At 45.8% G+C, this 18,966-nt stretch overlaps 1 protein-coding gene and 1 pseudogene across 7 annotated transcripts in view; both read right to left on the bottom strand.

The window, feature by feature from the left end:
• The window catches only part of PAK3 (p21 (RAC1) activated kinase 3), a 208,295-nt gene that overhangs the window by 64,340 nt on the left and 124,989 nt on the right, over window positions 1-18,966 (bottom strand). The gene's annotated exons all lie outside the window — the stretch shown is intronic.
• LOC142831311 (E3 SUMO-protein ligase KIAA1586-like) lies at window positions 690-5,923 on the bottom strand (annotated as a pseudogene).

The following is an 18,966-nucleotide window of genomic DNA, read 5'->3' as shown; positions in this document are numbered from 1 at the left end:
CCTCAGTGCCCCTCTCATCACTGTGCCACACGACTTGTGTAGTAAGCAAAGGACAAAGACATTTGCCCACCAATGACTTCTCATTCTCCATCAGTTGCCTAAGTGCTGTAGACCAGTAGGAAGGTGAGCATTAGAGTTAGGCATAAATCTATGACCCTGCACACAGACTCCACTGGTAGCACTTACTTACATCACTCTGGAGCTCTCAAAGGAAGATTCGATTTTTGTCTGCACTTAAAAGTTTAAAGCCTAGCAGCAGCAGTGCTTTAAAGTGAAAGTGTGGCCATGGCACAAGCACTGGGAGAGAATTATCCTAGCTCTCTATGGGCACATTCAGTGCTTTTTTTGTTTTAAAAAAAAAAAAAAAAAAAAGTGCAGGTACTCCCCAGCTGAAGGATTTTGTTGAGCAAAAAACAGTCGGACACCTGTCCTGAGCGGCAACAACCCAGACCAGGAAAAAAGATGACGGTACTCATTTCTTGAGGAAAGTAAATTGGAAAAATGGTCTCCCACCCTTTTTCTTACTGAGCCCCCTAAATCCTTTTCTATTGAATTTGTGATAAACTTTTATAATTACGTTGAAATAAATAAAGATTTTTGAACTGAAAAATCAAAATGAAACATTTGTATGTGCCGTTTGTTACTTTGATTTTAAGGAATTAATACATGAAAATGTACTAAATTGAGTTTTATAGAAAATTCCAAATTTTCATCAAGTTCTCATCCAATGCAATGTCCTGACTTCGTTCCTTACTGTTGGTGTCTATGGCTGAATGTTTTCGGAGTAACCATGAGTCCACATATTTTTTAGGGTCGAAGCAAGGGAGGAGCAGACCAACAATTTTAATAAACAATAGTGCTGAAATTGTTTTTGTTATAAACAAAGCTCTGGTCGAAGTGATGATCAGATTCATTTGTGAAAATCCTCATTCACATTCACTTGAAGAAATGTGAATAGTACTCAGAGCATTTCAAATGCAGCAATTTTTCCGGAGCTGTCTTTTCAGTCAGATATTCACAAAATCCGTAAATCAGATCTCTTTCATTTAGTTGCAGACTAATCGATAATTTTCTAACTTCAATCTCGCCGAATGTCAATTGAGAATTAACATCTTCAGGCCACTGTTTTTTATCAAGCACACGTATCCATTGCATCAAATCATCATCTTCACTATCAAGCAACCTTTTTTAGATTGATTATTTTCAAGGTTCTGTAAAAAGCTTCCAGATCAATTGAAGGATAATTTTTATAATCTTTCTTGTGAAGTGAAACACCCCGAAAGCAGAGATTTTTAACAGATTTGGTGGCACTTTCATAATACAGGCCTGGGGTCATTTGTCTTTCTTGAAAAATTTGTTCCCACAGCTTTTATCTTGTGATCCACCCTGTATAGGTCCATGTCGCGCTCTTGCAAGTCCAAGCTCAATTTGGACAATTCTTGATGAGCATCACACATAAATCCTAAATTCAATATAAAATCTGTGTTTGTAATTTTTCACTGTAAGCCCTCATATATGCATTTATCTTTTGTGTCCCTAGTTGAATCATTCTTTGCTTCTTTGAAATGTTCACTAAAGCTTCACCATTATCCCAAACAGCTGAAACTGTCCGGAAACTGGATGCCACCCAACGTGTGCTTAAAATTCAGCCAATTTTTACAAGTTGAATCTCCAGCAAGTTTGCACACACTTTCAGTTCTCTGCTATTTTTAGTCAACATGTTATACAGGACATAAAGCTTATCAATAATTGCTTTCAATCCGTTGATACCTGAAACCGATTTTACTGTGTCACTGACCAACAGTTCTAATCTGTGATTAATGCAATGCCACACAATTAAAGAAGGAAATTTGTCCTTCATTAGTTTCATATCTCCACTTCTATTCCCCAACATCAGGACTTCACCATCACATGCAACACAAACTAAATAAGTTTTTAAGTAGTCTTCTGTCAGTCCATATGACTGAAGACAATCAAGCAAAGAATCAAAAATGCCTTTTGCACTAACACTTCGGAGTACGATCAAGTCCAAAAATAAATTTACCACAGTATTCATTCCACTATCTGTGACACAAATTCGAACATACGCAATTAGGGTTGATTTTTTACTCAGAGTAGTAGACTCATCAATTATCAATGAAATTTTGCTTTTTGATCTAGCGATTTCATCAGCCAAATTTTTTCTCATTTCATCACTAATGTGATTCATGCTGTTAATACACGCGTTCGCTGAGTGATGAATACGGCCCATGTCAATTCTGTTTAGTTTTTGTAAATCAGTTTCAGATTCAAAATTATGAAATGATTGGTTTTCTTTTGCCACCTTATATGCTATGTGAAAATTTTTTGCAGTAATCACTTTTTCGCGAGATAAAGCCTTTAAACACATATTCTCAAGGGTCTCTTTCTCAGCTTCTGCAAGCAATTTTAACACAGCTTTATGCCATGCAGTTTCCTTGTGATCAAAGTTTTTTTCGTAAAGACATAAGCTGTTGCTCTTGATTTCATTGTTTGCCCATTCTTTAGAAATTTTCATTCCTGCCTTCTTTTCTACTCCAAGAGTTCTAATTTTTTGACAGGGCGTACAGCCAAGCTTCTTATTTCAAAAATTTAGCCAATTATACTTCATGCAAAAGTCATTTTTTTGATCAACAGTCCAGTGCCTAGGCCAGTTGTTGTCAGTTTGCTCTTGGACACCAGTTGAACCAGGAACAGCAATGGTCACTGACGCAGTTAATTCTTTCTCTTCATTCACGTCCTCACTTGTTCTGGCTTTCTTATTCATGGAAGGTGAAAAGAAACTTGTAATCCTTTTTATTTTTATGCTGGGGCTCATGACACAGTAAACTAAAATATACACATGTACTCACATTGGCATTCCGTCTCCACGCTGGAAGTCACATGACATGACTATTTCATGTACCAGGGAAAGCTGCTCCTGGGGTCAGCGGGAGCTGTGCTGGGGGAAGCGGCAGTGCAAACTGCTCCTAGACCAGCAGGGGCTGTGCCAGGGGAAGCAGGGCAAGCTTCTCCTGGTGCTGGCTGGGGCTGTGCTGGGGGAAGTGGTGGCGCAAGCTGCTCCCAGGGCCGGCGGGGGCTGTGCCGGGGGAAGCAGACGCGGGAGTGCTCCCCAAAAAAGGTGACGGTATGCCATACCGGTGTGTACCGTCACAAAAAAAGCACTGGGCACATCTATACTTACGAGAAGATTGATGCTCAGGAGGTCAATCTTGTAGTGTTTGATTTAGCGGGTCTAGTATAAATCCGTAAATCGAACTGTGAGGACAGCCCTCACTAGCATCTGGTACTCCTCCTTCTGCAAGGAGTAAAGGAAGCTGACAGGAGCATTTGCTCTCGTCGGCCTCCTGCAGTGCGGATGTCTCCACAGCTCGGCTTGAGGTAAGCCAACATCAGCTATGCAAAATGCATAGCTGGAATTGCGTTTCTTAAGCTGACCTTCCTGGTCTAGTATAGACTAGGCGGATGTAAACTACTTTCACAAGGGGTAGTAGCTAACGGCACTGGGAGCTATAGTACGGTTCACACTGGTGCTTTACAGCACTGTAACTTGCTATTCTTAGGGGAGGAAGGGGAGAAGGAGGGTTTCACATCTCTGAATCAGAGAGGTACAGCACTGTGACATGCCAGTGTAGACTCAGCCTGGTACAGTGTTTCTCAACCAGTGGTAAGAGTACCTTAGAGGTACTTGAGAGAAGTCTGGGGGGGTATGTCAACAACTGAAATGTGGAGAAAACTGAATTTTTGTTTTAAGTTTGACAGCGTTTTATTATTTTTGTACTTTCTACACCCAAAAATTTCATCGCCCTCCCTGCTACGATTAAGTTGTTTAAACAAATATGTTGCAATGGCAGGAAAAAACCATTGTGTCTTAAAACTGTAGGTACTGGGGGTACTTATAATTATTTTAATGGGGTACTTTATAAAAAAAAAGGTTGAGAAACACTGGCCTAGTACACTGGCTATACAAAACTATACAAAACTACCCTTTTGCAAAGCACTTCCTTAGCTCTAGCCTTAGCATACCTGAAATTATGCATGGCTATAGACCTCTAAAAGCTCATTAGGCATGTTGTTTACAATTGGTGGTTTGTAAACAATGGTTCAGACTGGTGGGCTCCAAAGACATTTTCATTTATTCTCGATTGGTATTTACTAAAATGGGCATGTGGCTTTGCCACTGCCACATTGGACAGACTTGATTTGGAATGCCCTCCTCTATGATCCTCTGCGCTGGGATCAGAGGCCTTTAAAGAAGGTGCCATGGCAGCTGCTACTGAAGTTTCCACAGATACCATCTCTACCTATTTATCCATTTCTCCCCTCACCAGTCTTCATTTAAGTGGATTTTTCCTCCTTGTCACAGCTCTCCTTTGTTCTTTCTTTTTGTTTAGCTGCCTTTTCTTCACCTCCTAACTGTTCACTCCTTTTCCTTTCCTCACTTTCTTTCATGGGTACTTTGGGTTTTTTGTACTCCTGTCTTGTGACTGTACATGGTCAACAGCTGTAACCTAGAGAAGAGCTTCAGACGGCTGCAGGTATATAGCAAGGACTCAGGTCAGCAGTCCAGTCTGCTCTGCAGCTCTTTCCATGTGCAGTCTATTTGCAGATCCTCAATGCAGAAGAAAACTGTCTAGGATCAGTCAGTTTCACCTTGTTAAACTCTTTCTACAGGATTGCAAATAGTGAAGGAATAGGACACTAGTTACTTTCCCAGTGGAGCCCCACCCAGCTCCTCCTCCACCCTTCTGGCCACCTGTGTCTAAAACCCCTGTAGATTATAGGTTACAAAATCTTACTATCATCAGTGAGGAATATGTATTACTGTTTACAACAAGAGACTAAGACTCCTGGGTTGTTTAATTTCTGTGCCTCAGTTTTCCCATCTAAAATGGCTTCTTGGGTTCTTTGGGTTAGACAAGCCAGCAGCAAAGTCAGGAAAAGCATGAGCAGAAACGTTTAAAATACTCAAGCCTTTCTGAACACGTGTTGATTTGATTCAATGTAAGTTTTGGGCAAAGCTTTATTCCTACAGCTCTACCAAACTGACAGCTATACAAAAAGCATCACGGACTGTGAAATCTGGTATCCCCCTGTGAGATGTCTCTGGTGTCCTCCCTTGTGTGCTTTTATCCTATACTATACAGATTTCACATGGGAGATGAGCATTTCTCAAACTGGGGGTCCTGACCCAAAAGGGAGTTGCAGGGGAAATCACAAGGTTATTCTAGGAGGATCATGGTATTACCACTTCTGTGCTGCAGTTAGAGTTGGACAACTGGAGAGTGGTAGCTACGAAGTTGGCCAGGTTGGTCCAGCTCGGAAGGGAGCACCCCGCCAGCAGCAGCAAAGTAGTAAGGGTGGCAGTACCACACCCATGTTGCCCTTATTTTAGTATTGCTGCTTCAGAGATGGGTGGCCAGAGAGTGGCAGGTGCTGACTAGCAGCCCAGTTCTGCAGGCAGCAGTGCAGAAGTAAGGGTGGCCGTACCATACCAGGCCATCTTTGCCTTCAGAGCTGGATTTCTGGTCAGCAGCTGCCATTCTCCAGCTGCCCATCTTGGAAGCTGCCCAGCTCGCAGCTGTACAGAAACTGAATCAGCCGCTGATCAGTTTCAGCAGCAGCTGACTTGGGGACGCTTGGGGTTCTTAAGTTGAATCTGTATGTAAGTCAGAACTGGCGGTCAGTTTCAGTTTCTGTACAGCTCGCAGCTGTACAGAAGTAAGGGTAGTAATGCCACAACCACCATACAATAACCTTGCGACCTCCATACAATTCCTTTCTGGGTCAGGACCTCTACAATTACAGTGCCATGCCATTTCAGATTTAAGTACAGGCAGTCCCCGACTTACGCAGATCCGACTTACGTCGGATCCACACTTACGAACGGGGCTTTTTCGCCCCGGAGCTCGCAGGCAGCGGTCCCGCCACCTCGACCTCCAGGGCGAGAAAAGCTGCTCCCGGTGCCTCTGGTCTGCTGGAGACCGTCCCCAGCAGACCAGAGGCACCGGGAGCAAAGCCGCAGCCGCGGCGTGTTCCCGCGCTTCTGAGGCTTTGCTCTGGCAAAGCCTCAGAGGCACGGGACCGCGCCGCGGCTGCGGCTTTGCTCCCGATGTCTCTGGTCTGCTGGAGACAGTCCCCAGCAGACCAGGGACACCAGGAGCAAAGCCGCAGCCGCGGCACGGTCCCGTGCCTCTGAGGCTTTGCGAGAGCAAAGCCTCAGAAGCACGGGAACCCGCCGCGGCTGCGGCTTTGCTCCTGGTGCCCCTGGTCTGCTGGGGACCGTCTCCAGCAGACCAGGGGCACCAGGAGCAAAGCTGCAGCGGCGCCTCTGAGGTTCGTAAGGGCAAAGCCGCAGTGTTGCCTCCCCCCCCCCCCCCAGCAGACCAGGCTTTTGTTGTGGACCCTGGGGCAGAGCGGCTGGGGCGCTGCCGGTTGGTCCCGCAGTGCCGCTCTGGGCACTACAGGACCAACCCCAGCACCCCGGCTGCTCTGCCCCAGGCGTCCTGATTCAGCCGCTGCTGGTCAGTTTCAGCAGCGGCTGAATCAGGACGCCTGGGGCAGAGCAGCTGGGGTGCTGCTGGGTTGGTCCAGTAGTGCCGAGGAGCGGCGCTACTGGAGCAACCCAGCAGCAGCCCAGCTGCTCTGCCCCAGGCGTCCCCAAGTCAGCCGCTGCTGAAACTGACCAGCGCTGACTACAGGAAGCCCGAGGCAGAGTTGCTCTGCCCCAGGCTTCCTGGAATCAGCCGCTGATCAGTTTCAGCAGCAGCTGACTTGGGGACGCTTGGGGTTCTTAAGTTGAATCTGTATGTAAGTCAGAACTGGCGGTCAGTTTCAGCAGCGGCTGAATCTGCCAGTTCCGACTTACATACAGATTCAACTTAAGAACAAACCTACAGTTCCTATCTTGTACGTAACCCGGGGACTGCCTGTATATGAAATCATGAAATTTACCATTTTAAAAATTCTATGACCATGAAATTGACTAAAATGGACCATGAATTTAGTAGGGCCCTAGTTTTACTGGTCCTATATCTGGGCAATGCAGCCTGTGTGCGGATCCTGAACAGCTTTTTTTGCCTAGACCAGGGGTGAGCAAGACAGCCTCTGCAGGCCGAATTTGGCCAGCCAAGCAGGTGGATCCGACCCACAGCTGCCCTGCTGCTCCTCTGCCTCAGGCCAATCAAGACCTGGGGGCAGGGGAGCAACCAAAGTCTCCTCCCCCACCAGGAGCGTGCGGCACCAGACGGAACCAACGGCTGTTTTAAAATACCCAGGAGTTCTCTCTAGCCACCGTGCACCCGTGTCAGGATTGGGGCACGGGATGAGAAACTTTGCACACTCCCCCCATCCTCAGGCTCTGATTGGCCCTGATTGGCTTGGGGGGACAAGAGGAGCCCGTGAAGTCTCCTCCCACTGCTGTGTCCAGAGGTAACCACCAGCTGACTATTTTACTCTAGGCACCAGTGGCAGGGAACAAAACTTCACGTGCCCCCCCACCCCGCGGGCCAATCAGGGTCTATGGGTGGGGAAGCATGAAAAGTCTCCTGGCCCCAGCCCTTCTGCCTGAGGCCATGCTCCTTCCGGGGTGGCCTGTGATCACTTCTGAAATTTATGAAGTGGCCCCCTTTTTAAAAATTATTTCCCACCCTTGGTTTAGACTCATTATTTCAAAGACAGCAGGATTTAGCCACAGCCTGTTACAATTAAGATTCAGAATATCCTGTTTCTAGAAGCCTTTGTGTTCATTGTCAAAGAAATTTGCCTCTGAGATGCTGTTGCAGCCTGTGATGCAGCAAAAATATTTCTAAGATCCCTTGCCTGTGAAGAAATTGGCCAATTTTCAAGCAGACTTGCAAATGAACTTAACGTTGCAATGGTCTTTTCACAGAGCTTCGTCTATAAATATTTATAGGGCAAAAGGGTACTTTACTAGTGATTGAGATGGGCCAAATTCTGCTCAGTTACATCCATGCATCTTGCAAAAATCAGGAGAGTTGCATGGTTGTAGCCAATAGGGACTATTGAGCTCTGAGATACTGTGTATATTTCATACTAAATAATCATATTTATACAGTACTTTCCATCCAGTATCACTCATGCATCTATATTTTCTACATCTTACACAATTAGAATAAACCTGCATCTGCATGTATTTCTGGCCTCCCTGGAATTCAGTAGAAAAAGCTGCTCATTAGCTCTAGTTTTGCTGTTTGAGAGCTTCAATTGTTGATTATTACACTGACATCTTTTTGATAAGTTAGACCAAACTCACAAAATAGAAAAAGCAAAACCCAGCTCCTCCGGCCTTTACTTCTGTTTCTGCAGAGGAGTTCACCAACTTTTTCCAAAGGAAACCTGGAAAAACATGTCGTGAACTTTCTGTTCCCCTCAACTCATCACCCTTCCCCTCCTACAACTCTCGCTTCTTTCTCCTCGCTTGTCACAAACACGGAAGTTTCTTGTCTCATTCTCTGGTCCTTCCACTTGCCCTTGAGTCCCCATCTATCTTCTGATCTTTCTCTTGCCAACTCTCCCTCCCTTACTCATTCTAAATCCTCACTCTTCTCTGGCTCGTCCCCTCACAATACAAGGATCTGTTTATCTCTTCCATCAAAAAAAATCCAAAACTCCCAAAATCTCTCCTGTTACCATGTCATTTTCCTTTTCCCTTTCATGAGCATTCTGTTTACAATTGCTATCTGAAATTCCTCTCCTCAAATTTCATCCCTAGACCCTTTCCAATTCAAACTCTGCCCTTTGCATTCCATGGAAACTACTGTTGTTGAAGTCTTAGCCAAAACCCAGATTTGGTGCTCCAACCTTATCCTTGAGCTGTCAGTGTCCTTCAACAGCATATAGACCATGATGATCCTCTTGAAATTTGTTCTGGTTTGGATTTTATGACTGTTCTCTCCTGGTTCTCCTCCCACCTCTCTGGCCATACCTTTAGTATGTTTTTTTGGAGAACCCTCTTTGAAACCTCTCCAATTTTCTGTGAGGGTTCCACAAGGCTGTGTCCTTGGTCTTCTTCTCACCTCCTTCTATACCTTATCTCTGTATATTTCATCCACATATTTTCCTTCCACCATCTCTATGTGGATGATGCACAAATCTACTTCTCTGCTCTGGACCTCCTTCTGGCCAAACTAGAATTTCCTGTTTTCCCTAACATCTTCTCATGGTTATCTAGCTATCAGCTCAAGTTCAATATGACTAAAAACAGAGCTTGCATTTTTTTGATCCCAAGGCCTTCCTATTCCTTTCTTGATCACTCTGGAGAACACCACCATCCTGCCTTCCAATCAGCCCATAACCAAGGATGGGTGGCATCCTTGACTCAGATTTCTTTCCAGGCTCTCACATCCCGACTGTACTTAAGTCTTAGAGATCCATTCTCTAAAATATGGCCTCTCCATTCCATTCATACAGCTACAACTCTCGCCCATGTACTTGTCTTAGATTTCAGTTGCAGCAACATCCTTCTCTCTGGTTTTAACCCCTGCAATTTTGCTCTGCTCATACGCATTCTGAATACTTCTTCAAAGATCGTTTTTCTAGCTAGCCACTTTGATCATGTCACTCCCTCTTTGCATCCTGCCATTGCTCCTCCTTTTCTTCCATATCAAATGTAAGTGGCATGTCTCCATTTTCAAGGCTCTTCATGGCCTGCCTATCATCTCTCATTTGTTACTGAAACGTTGACTCCAACCTACAATCATCCCATGATTTCATCCACCCTCGTTGTTAAAAAACAAGTACTTTGTGCTTTCTCCCATGTTGCTCTCACACCTGGGAACAGTTCCCTGCAAAATTAATGCATTGTCTATCCTCTCACCATTCTTGTCCCAAAGCCTACAAAAAATTGAGAATGATTAGGCTGCTGGTGTGCTAAGCCATTATCATGATGACCAATCTTTGTTCCAATATTTTCTTGTGCTCCCGAAGGGTATAAGATCTTTAAGGGATGGCCCATCTTTTTATTCTTCATACAGCAACAAGCCCAGTGAGGTCTTGGTCCGCAGCTAGAGCTCCCCAGCAATATGAAAAAGCAAAATAATAACGCCAGTTGTGGCACTCACTTATGCCAGCTGTTAGTTAAATGGACAAAGTGGCACACATTTTCTGAATAAAAGAATCTTTCAGCTCTTATTAGTACACGTATCCCACTTATATAGCTGTAAGCAGTATGATTTTTATCCAATAAAAAAGTAAACTATAACTCCACAGCGCATGAAGAATTACAACTATTCTCACAACTATAAGCCCTAATTTAACAATGGCTCACCATTTAGAATTGTTTTTAGATGAGTATCTTAAAGCACTTTCCAAACATTCAACAATTAAACTTCCCAAAATGTGTAGATGGCAAGTAAGCATTATTTGAACTGAGCAAATAATTCAGACTGAATCCTTTTTTAATTTACTCTGTTTCTGTTTGCAACTAGTCTTTGAGGAGCTTGTAAGTTTCTCCAGGGTATTCATTATTCAAAATTATTTCCAGAAAACTTCTACATGTAACTCTTGGCCTCTGGACTGTTCCCAAGCAACTCATTTTGAGGACTGAATGTTCAAAATTCAAGTTGTGTCCAATCCAAACTAACCAGGTCAGATGGCTAACATAGAATCACTTCTCTTCTCTGAACTTTTAGAACCAGGTCTGCTATGAATACTAATGTCAGAATCCAAAATTCATTTCCACTAAATTATTCTTTAATGTTGGTTTAAAATTCACTATTCCATGTAAATTAACTTACTAGATTCTTGTCAGAAAGCCATCACAATACATTTGATGATTTTGAGTAAATATGTATGGAAATGTAAAGGAGACAATATAGATCTAGGTGATGATTGTTCCCATTTTTCTGGCCTAGACTGCCCTGTGATTGAAGGTCACACCGCGACTTGTTAAGAGAGCCCAAAATAAAACTCAGAGGCTGTGTCTAGACTGGCCAGTTTTTCTGGAAAATCAGCCACTTTTCTGGAAAAACTTGCCAGCTGTCTACACTGGCTGCTTGAATTTCCGCAAAAGCACTGACAATCTCCTGTAAGATTGTCAGTGTTCTTGCGGAAATACTGTGCTGCTCCCATTCGGGCAAAAGTCCTTTTGAGCAAACCTTGTGCGCAAAAGGTCCAGTGTAGACAGCTCAGCTTTGTTTTCCGCAAAAAAGCCCTGATCGTGAAAATGGCGATTGGGGCTTTTTTGCGGAAAAGCACTTCTAGATTGGCATGGACACTTTTCCGCAAAAAGTGCTTTTGCAGAAAAGCGTCCGTGCCAATCTAGACACTCTGTTCCGAAAATGCTTTTAATGGAAAACTTTTCCATTAAAAGCATTTCCGGAAAATCATGCCAGTCTAGACCGGGGGGGGGGGGGGGGGAAGAAAGAGAGAGAGAGAGAGAGAGAGAGAGTTTTACAAACTCTAATGCCAAGATTTTTCTTTCAATTTCATTTTAACAAACTTTTCAGCCAGGCCCCTGCTCTAACCATTTGGCTACAGTGCTTTCCGTAGTTTTTTCCACTCTTATTCAATGCACCAATCATGTCCACAGTAGCCAACAGTATGAAATAATGTGTCAAATAAGATTTAATCTCCTTGCCCAGCCTGAGCTCTCTTCCCACCTGGGGAAGATTTGCTGCACTTCTCCAGATTCCTTAGCATCCCAATAGCCACTCCCAGCACCTGCTCAACTCAGCTGTATGAGACCTCTGACTCCCGTCAACTTCTATAGCCCAAGGGCGTATGGTAAATCACCTGTACCTCGCCAGAGGCTCAGCATGGAGGAAGTATTCACTCCACAACATCTGCACTCACAAAAGCTGTCTGTAGCTTTTCAGGGCAGGCCCTCAGCCCTGCAAAAAGTATGTTTAATTTACAAACTGAAGTCACTGATGCTGAATGCTAAACACGTGCTTAAGTGCTTTGCTGAATCTGAGCCTAAACGCATTGGATAGTCTGGTCTGAATAGCACCACCTAAATGGGATAAGGAGTAAGGACATTGGGGCTGCAGTGCAGCAATGAGACTCCACTGGATCACCAGCTTCTGCGGTCCTCCTGGCAAGGTGTGGGAAGGGGCCCAGCTCTGCATGGCCCAGAAGGAGCCTTGGGCAGAATGGACAGGGGCAGCCAGCCCTCAGCACCATCTGCTCTGCAGCACTGACACCCCCACTTCAGCCTTCAGAACCATGTGCCACCACTGTCACAGGAGCAGCTGGGAGCCCTGATCTTCTTTGAATTGTTAGGCCCCAGGGCAATTTCCCCTTTGCCCCACCCCCCATCGGCAGGCCTACCAAACAGGCAAACAGCGGGAAACAGGAAACACTCACTGCTCTGTGAGATCTGGATCCAGGCCTAGAACATATACGAGCAACACAATTTTTCCCTCTGTGCACTTTTAATCCAAACTGAACACGTCCAAACTCTGCAGTCACCCCATAGATCTGACCACCAGATGAACCATTCAAGCTTTGCTCTGAGGCTACGTCTACACTGGTAGCTTCTTGTGCAAGAACTCTTTTGCCACAAGAACTCTCCTAGACTGGATGGACTGAAGGTTGAATGGCATCTGATTGGTCTGGACTGGAAGAGTTTGCAACCATCGGAGGGGAATCAGCATCCCCACTCTAAGTCCCTTGCGCAAAAATGGTGCTTCATTAAGTATGCAAATGAGGCGTGGCAATATATATTGCCATGCCTCATTTGGATATGTTCTTGCGCAAGAGAGCGCAATGTAGACATAACCTAAAAGTAATTCCAGTGCCACTGCGCTTGATGGAACAGAGCATTATTAAATATTTGTTCCACATGTAGATAATTCAACTGCAATCAAGTCACCCCTTAATCTTCTTTGTTAACAGGTTGAGCTCTTTGAGTCTATCACTATTAAGATGTTTTCCAATTATTTAATCATTCTGATGGTTCTTCTCTGAACCCTCTCAATAGAGCAACATCCTTCTTCAACTGTGGGCACCGGAACTGGGCACAGGATTCCAGCAGGTGTCGCACCAGTGCCAGGTATCGAGGTAAAATAACTCCACTGCTGCTCTTCTCTCCCCCTCTTTGGGCATCCCAATTAGCACTTTTGGATACTGCGTCTCACTAGGAGCTCATGTGCAAGATTTTTTCAGAGTCACTGTTCTGCTAGATGAAGCCCCCCCATCCTGTACATAGGTCAGGATGTCCCTAGAGGTGAACAGTCAGCTGTATTAAAATGCATATTGTTTGCATGTGCCCATTTTACCAAACAATCCAGACTGCGCTGAATCAGTGATCTTCCTCTGCATTATTTACCACCCCCCCAATTTTTTATATGAGGTAGCATACAAGGGCCTATTCTGTTAGGTGCTTATTCTGCTGGCTTCAATTACTCTGTTGTTGGGTTATTTTTTCCACAGTAGTACTGCTCTAGGTGGAAAGCGTCTGAGTCTCACTAGCTCCTCTTTGAGCATGGTTTGAGGAAGGCATACTTATCCCATTTTAATTCCCCAGGTACAGGCAGTCCCCGACTTACGCGGATCCGACTTATGTCAGATCCGCACTTACAAACGGGGCTTTTCTCGCCCCGGAGCTCACGGGCAGCGGGTCACCACCAGTGTCCTCCGGGGCGAGAAAAGCTTCTCCCGGTCTCCCTGGTCTGCTGGGGGGGGGGGGTCCAACAAAGCCGCTGGACCCGCCCCAGCAGACCAGGGACACCCGAACAAAGTCGCCCAGGCGGTGGGAGTTCCGCTGCCTGGGTGGCTTTGCTCGTTTGCCCCGGAGCAAAGCCGCCCAGGCAGCGGGACTCCCGCCGCCTGGGCGGCTTTGCTCCTGTCCCCCTGGTCTGCTGGGGGGGTCCAGCAAAGCCACTGGACCCCCCCAGCAGACCAGGGACACCCGAGCAAAGCCGCCGCCTGCCCAAGTTGCTCTGCCCCAGGCGTTCCCAAGTCAGCCGCTGCTGAAACTGACCAGCGGCTGACTACAGGAAGCCCGAGGCAGAGTTGCTCTGCCCCAGGCTTCCTGGAATCAGCCGCTGATCAGTTTCGCAGCAGCTGAATTGGGGACACCTGGGTTTCTTAAGTTGAATCTGTATGTAAGTCAGAATTGGCATCCAGATTCAGCCCCAGTTGAAACTGATCAGTTTCAGCAGCGGCTGACGCCAGTTCCGACTTCCATACAGATTCAACTTAAGAACAAACCTACAGTCCCCCTATCTTGTACGTAACCCGGGGACTGCCTGTACTTTTTTCCCCTTTTGTTCCTCACCAGGCCTCTTTAACATCCCACTAACTCTGTATTTCTAAAATTCTCCTGCAGTGGTAGTGATCTTATTGTGTGTAATAACAGCACAGCAACGTCACGGGGTTGGGATAATTACAGATCTAGAGTAGGTAAAGGGGGAAAAGCGGAACACTCAAGGTCAATGCTTACCAGAAGATCGATGCTCCAACATTCGATTTAGCGACCCCTGTAGACCCCTAAATTTACTGTAGACCCTTAAATTGAATGCAGAGGGGAGCTCCTGCCGACATCTGATATGGCTCCCTTTTACAAGAAGTAAGAGAAGCTGACAGGAGCATTTACTCCTGTTGGCCTCTTGCAGTGTAGATGCTGCCAAGGCTTGGAGGGTTGGCTTAAGGTAAGCCGATTCCAGCTATGCATTTTGCATAACTGGAGTTGCATATAATTTGATGGAGGTTAGGTCCATAAAAGGCTATTAGCCAGGGGATATAAATGGTGTCCCTGGCCTCTGTTTGTCAGAGGCTGGAGAAGGATGGCAGGAGACAAATCGCTTGATCATTGTCTTCGGTCCACCCTCTCTGGGGCACCTGGTGCTGGCCACTGTCGGCAGACAGGCTACTGGGCTAGATGGACCTTGGTCTGACCCAGTACGGCCGTTCTTATGTTCATATCTTAAGCCTACCTTACTTGTCCAATGTGGACCAGGCCTCAGTGTGTGATCACATTTCAAGTTCCCAGCTATATCCCTGCTTTGGACCAGTAAGTGAGGTTTAAGTAGGTTAGAGGAAACTTTCAACTTACATGCAAGAAGCTCCGGAAGATCCATACAGATCTCCAGTTTAACTTTAAAAAGGGGCAACTGAAAAAACAATGTGCAATTTTATAACCTTTCTATAAAGCTGTGTTACACCAATTGTGGGTTTGACTGCTCAAAAACATAAGAAAAATGCTTTGCTTCAGAGATTCTCTGGCTTTTCCATATTGTGACTCCATTTTGCAACAGTCAGTCTCCTCCCTACCCCATCTAGAAGAAAAGGAGAATAAAGCCCCTTCCCCAAAACATGTTCCTGGACATGAAGGGATTGGGATCCCCAGCCTACGAACACCTAGTCCATAATAAGAGAGTTTCAACCTGTACTAAGCAGGATTCTCTGGTCTGGCAACATACATGGTCCAGCACGGATGTTGCAGGACCACAGTCCCAGAGGAGGCTCAGCGGCAGGATCCCTGCAGGGCTGGCAGGGAAGTGGGCTGTGCACAGCAAGCTGACAGTGGGGCCACAGCACATGGCAGCAGGGTTGCGCAGTGTGCTTGGGAGACCCGGCACATGGCTGTCCAGTGGGGCTGGGAGCCACAGCTGCCTGGAGGGTCCCGGAGCCCCAGCAGGGTGTGTACAGCTACCCTGCGGGTCCTAGAGCCCTAACATGACACACCTGGCTGCCGTAAAGGGGTCGGCAGGGCAGTAGGGCCAGCAGGATGTGGGAAGCCAGCCAGGAAGCAAGTGGGCAGGGCCAGAGGGACAGTGGCAGGAGTCCAGAAATGACCTCCCCATGTCCAGCAAAATCCCTCATCCGGGACTGGACAGGTCCCGAGGGAACCAGACCAGGGAGGTCCAACCTATATTAGTTATATAGAAAGTTGGAAGTATCTAAAACTAACACAGTCTAATGTTTAGAGCAAAGTACTTGGGTTTTAGACCCTGCTTTCTGCCACTGATTCAAGGTGTTATCTTGGACAAATCACATAACCTTTCGGTGCCTTAGTTTCCCTCTGCATATAATACAATGCATGTCTTTCAGAGAAACTGAGGCCCAAACTTTCAAAACTTCTCATGCAAACTCATACAAATGTTCTGATGTCAGAACAGAAGGCAAGGCGTCACATGCCTGTATCTTCATACAAAGGTTTATGTGCACACCAAGGGCTTTAATACCTCAGCCGGGAATGTGTAAGCCTGCATATGCTCCTTTTGAATCCTTCATCCTCTAATGAATATTTATGAAGTATTCTGAGATCCCCAGTACAAGTCTCTAGAGAAGAGTAAACATTCAGGATGGCAGTAAGCACTAGTGTAACCTGATATCAGATTTAAGTAAACATCAAAAACTACTACCCAACAAAAAATGCATATAAACAAAACAAAGAAACAAAATATCGGAAGAAAGACTGGGGAGGGAGGGGAAGGAGAAGAGAATGGGAACTAAAATAGATTCCAGTGTGTCAGCCTTTCTGTGCCAGGCATAGGCAGGGTTCTGCCATAAAAGCTTAGACAGGATCTCTTAGAATCAGCATTTGCCTCCCTGATGGCTGATGACCACCACTTTTCAATAACTGCCTGCTTTCATTTTACATCATCATCCAACCTTTACCGGAAGCTGGGGAAAACTGAGGGTCTTCCTAGGCACCAAGTGGCTGCTGTTTTCTTATGAATCTCACAGAAAACAGACTGAAAACCCGACTGAGGAAAGGTTGAGGGTGCATTTTGCTCCTCCATATGTCAGTTCCTTAGTCATTACAAACATGGGCCTGATACATACAACCAAAGAACATGTAATCTTCCCTGAAGTAAGCAGGAGCTGTGTCCGAACAGAGCAGGAAAAGTCTTGTTGCCAGCAGAGCTTGTTTTGGGAGCTGCAATATTTCACACTTCCATTGTGATTGCTCTAGCTGGGGAGATACTGCCCAGCTGTCCCAGTTCCTAGGAACGAAGGATGTTAAGTATCGGGTAGCTGACTAATCGAATAGTCAATGCATTTTTGCATCAACTATTCGATTAGTCGATAGGGCGTCTCCACGGTAAAGTGTAGCAACAGCTCTAGCGTTTCAAAGCGGCAGCGCCACACTGACCCTGGGCCTCTGCACAGTGCTGCCACTTTGAAATGCTCTAAGGAGCCCAAGGCCGGGCTCCCCATGGCATTTCAAAGCATCAGCGCTGCACAGAGTCCGGGGTCAGCTGTTCCCGGGCGCCATGCAGTGCTGCCGCTTTGAAATGCCATGAGGAGCCTGACGTTGGGCTCCCCGTGACATTCGAAGCAGCAACGCTGTGCAAAGCAGCTGACTCCGGACTCCATGCGGCCGCTTTGAAGTACTCCCTTCTCCTCCCCCATTGCTGCCTCTATCTGATAGAGGCAGCAAGGGATATGGGGAAGCAACTAGTTGACTAGTCCTTTACATCCCTACTAGGAACATCCCTCATTTCAGAGACAGCTTCACCTCTTACACATGTATGTGCTGCACAAGCCCGCACGGATATATGCTAGAGTACAGACTGACAGTGTATCTCTTGCGCCACTTCTGCCAATTCCTGGCTGAGCAAGATCTAATTGGCATGGTGACATGGGACAGCCCGGCCAGAAGACATGTGCTCTGAGGTATATGTCCGGCAAGTTCCCTCCAGGGCTCCAATCTGAGAGCACTCATGCTGTACCACAGGACTTGGAAAAGCCAGTGCCAAACTGCCTAAATTTCAACTTGCTAATCTCCATCACTCAGGGGAAAATGCCCTGATGATGGCTGTAACCTTTTGCTTCTTTGTTCTGTCTACAGAGAAGAAGGATGAAGTGGTTGGGTCAGCCGCCTGGGATTTAAAACCAGGGGTTCAATTCCCTGCACTGCTACAGATTTCATATAGGACTTTGGAGATGGCACTTAGTGGGAAAAAAAGAGAGATAACAATAGGGTGCAGTTACACAAACATCTGGGAATGAGCAGCCTGTTGGCAAGCTTTGAGCAGGTTGGGAACTACAACAGTAAAGCACTTCAGGTTGCAGGGCAAGGGCGATGCAGCCCTCCATCCCCTCTCTGCTCTGAACAACACAGAAGTCCATATGTGATAACATTGACAAGCATTTGTAATATAACTGCATCCTTCTTAGAGATCCCTGGCACATTTTAAAGGCCTGGGCAGTACTGCCAGCACCGAGCATTAACAAATTGATAGTGTGGAGCCTGAATCTTGAAATTAACTATTTTTTTAACAAAAATCATAATGTTTAAGCTAATGTGGGAATCTCTATTAGCCTTTGGGGTTTAAAATGTTTAACTTTTTAGTCTTCAAGATTCTCTCTGCAAACATGAGGGCTTTGAAATGAAAGTTGAGATTTCTTATCTAATCACATGACTCCAAGAACTGGGGGGTTCTAAAAAAACAAACAAACATGAGAATTCAAACAAAATTACAATACTGCCTGTGTCACATTACGACTGATATAGAGTTGAGAACATATTATATGTGCATCCTACCTGAGGTGCCAGCACAGAGATTCAATAGGTGAAGTGGAGAATTTGGATTTGGTGCAATCTAGTTGACCAGGGGCTCTCAAACTTCACTGCACTGAGACCCCCTTCTGACAATAAAAATTATTACTTGACCCCAAGAAGAGGAACCAAAGTCTGGATCCACCTGAGTTCCACTGCCCCAGGTTTGGGGGGGGGGGAGGGGAAGAAGGACAAAGCCAAAGCCCAAAACGCACTGCCCTGCACGGAGAAGGGCTCCAAGTCCCTGCAAATTGAAGCCAGCCCAGGTGAACTAGGGTTGCCAGATGGTTTAACCAAAAATACCAAATAACCCCCCCCCCAAAAAAAAACAGGGAAAAAAATCTGTTGAGGAAAAAAAAGGGGGAGACCAAAGTTGTTGACCAAAGGGGGACCTCCAAGAGTTATTAAGCAAAAAAAAAAAAAACACCAGCATGGCCCCTTTAAGAAATGCTTTTGAGACTTTTTCACCCTAA

The sequence above is a fragment of the Pelodiscus sinensis genome, chromosome 13, assembly GCF_052426305.1.
Source record: "Pelodiscus sinensis isolate ZL-2025 chromosome 13, ASM5242630v1, whole genome shotgun sequence".
Taxonomy (NCBI): domain Eukaryota; kingdom Metazoa; phylum Chordata; order Testudines; family Trionychidae; genus Pelodiscus; species Pelodiscus sinensis.
This window is presented reverse-complemented; position numbering and strand designations above follow the sequence as displayed.